The 2,614-nt window shown below is 33.6% G+C and overlaps 1 non-coding gene across 1 annotated transcript; it reads right to left on the bottom strand.

The window, feature by feature from the left end:
• Window positions 1–358: 358 nt before the first annotated feature.
• Window positions 359–465, bottom strand: LOC136221229 (small nucleolar RNA R71). Its single transcript, XR_010685007.1, has one exon. It is a non-coding gene; the product is annotated as a small nucleolar RNA R71 (small nucleolar RNA).
• Between the last annotated feature and the right edge of the window lie 2,149 nt (window positions 466–2,614).

Here is a 2,614-nt window from a genome sequence, read left to right as displayed (position 1 = left end):
TATGGATTACGCTAGGCCAGGAATGGACGGTGTAACTAATAGTGTAGTTAGACCCCGTATAAACGCAAATCAATTTGAAATTAAGCCTGCTTTGCTTAATATGTTGCAAAACAACGTAACGTTTTACGGATTGCCTAACGAAAACCCTAATGCACATTTGACAAATTTCTTAGAAATTTGTGACACTTTTAAAATTACTGATGTAACAGCCGAAGCAATCAAACTTCGCCTCTTTCCTTTCACTTTGAAGGATAAGGCAAAAATTTGGTTAACTTCTATGCCTGCTGCAACATTTGAAACTTGGGACCAATTAGCCCAAGCATTTTTACAAAAATATTTTCCCTTAGCAAAAACCGCAAGAGTCATCAAAGAGTTGACATCTTTCACACAAAATGATAATGAAACTCTTTATGAAGCTTGGGAACATTTTAAAGAACTTCAACGTTTATGCCCACATCGCCAATTGCCAGATGCACTTTTAATGCAAACATTCTATAATGGATTAAATCCTACGACTAGAGGTTCATTAGATGCTATGTCTGGAGGGTTATTTATGAAAAAGATATCCGCCCAAGCAAGAGAACTTTTGGAGGAAATGGCAATCAACAGCAGTATGTGGCCCGCAGAGCGTGGACATATACCAACGGCGAAACCATCATCCTCATGTACATCATCGGTTAAAGGTATAATGAATCTTGATCCTGTAGCAATGTTACAAGCCCAATTTTCTGCCTTATCGCACAAAATTGATAAATTTATGGCACCATGCGATCCTAATGATCCGATCCAGAGAGACATTGACTACGAAGGTATGAATGAGATAGAACAGGTAAATTTTGTCCAAGGACAAAACCAAACTACTAATCCTTATTCTAATACTTATAATCCTGGATGGAGAAATCATCCTAACTTTAACTGGAAAGATGGTAATAATAATAATAATGCAAATGCTAATCAATATCGTATAAATAATTATCAAAATCAAACAAGAGATACGATTAGCACTTTATCTTCAAAAATCGACAAATTTATAGATGCTATGAATGGAAAGGTAAGTAATCAAGACGATGGTTTTAAACGGATCGAAAATAAATTCGATCAGCTTATCAAAAACCAATCATCTAGCATCCATAATTTGGAGGTTCAAATTGGACAACTTGCTAAATCAATTCCATCCCGCAAAAAGGGAAGTCTTCCCAGCCAAACGGAAGAAAATTCGAAAGAGCATGTTAAGGCTATCACTCTTCGATCGGGGAAAAACTACTTAGGTCCGGAAATGCCCGGAAATTCAACTTTACCTGGAAATGATTTACCAAAACCCAAAGAAGATACGTTAAAACAAAAAGATACACCAATTGACTCTAATCCGAAACCTTTTGTACCAAAGCCACCTTTTCCACACAGGGTCGAAATAAGGACCATGATAAACAACTTTTATCATTTTTAGACAAACTTAAAAATTTGCATATAAATTTAAACATTCATGGATGCAATTACGCAAATTCCTAATTATGGAAAATTCTTGAAAGATTTAAATTGGGAAGGAATTTCATCCATTTCACTTTCTGAAGAATGTAGTTCGATAGTATCAAGCAAATTACCTACTAAACTCAAAGATCCCGGATGCTTTACCATTCCGTGTACATTGGGAAATATGGAATTCCCAAGTTGCCTTTGTGATTTAGGAGCTAGTATAAACTTGATGCCATTGTCTATTTTTGAAAAATTAGGATTAGAAGAAGATATCAAGCGTACCAATATGGTTTTGCAATTAGCGGATCAATCCACTAAAAGACCATATGGTATAATTGAAGACGTTTTGGTAAAAGTTGACAAATTTATTTTTCCTACTGATTTTGTTATCTTAGATTTTGCTTATGATGCTAATTGTCCGCTAATCTTTGGTAGACCATTCATGAACACGGGACGTGCTCTAGTTGATGTGTCGGAAGGAAAAGTAGTTTTACGAATAGGTGACAATAAGATCGAGTTCGATATGAATCAAGCGATGAAATATCCTATGGAGGATTTCGCTTGTATGAAGCTTGATTTAATTGAAAAATGTGTTAATGACATTGTTCAAAGAGAAGAAATAATAGAACCTATAATGGGTGAGGAATTAGAAGATAAGGACCCAGAGCCTTTGATTCGAGAAGATGGACCAGTTCCGCCTTCAGTCGTAATTCCATCTAAATTAGAACTTAAAGAGTTACCAAACCATTTGAGGTACAACAAAGAATATTGGGCTAGTAGGGAACTTAACAAAATTTGTTACGAAAATATTTCCGAAATAGGACCTAGTTTCGTAACAAGATTTCCTGACATTTAAATCATTTCATTTTTCTTTTATTATTTTTATTTTTATTTTTATTTTTATTTTTATTTTTGTTTTGTTTTAGATTATATCATTTTATTAGAATTTTAGATATATAAAAAAATATATTCAAGTCATGATTTTAATTAATTTTTAGGAATTTCATGAGAATTAGAAAATTCAGTGATTCTCAGTTGAGAATTTCAGATTCTCAGTTGAGAATTCACATATATGAAATTCTTAATGAGGTAGAAATATTTCTGGACTTATAGAGAATTTCAAATTCTCAGTTGAGAATTT

The sequence above is a fragment of the Euphorbia lathyris genome, chromosome 2 (genome assembly GCF_963576675.1).
Source record: "Euphorbia lathyris chromosome 2, ddEupLath1.1, whole genome shotgun sequence".
In the NCBI taxonomy this organism is placed as follows: Eukaryota; Viridiplantae; Streptophyta; class Magnoliopsida; order Malpighiales; family Euphorbiaceae; genus Euphorbia; species Euphorbia lathyris.
Note: the sequence above shows the minus strand (reverse complement) of the source record. Positions and strands in the feature narration are given on the sequence as shown.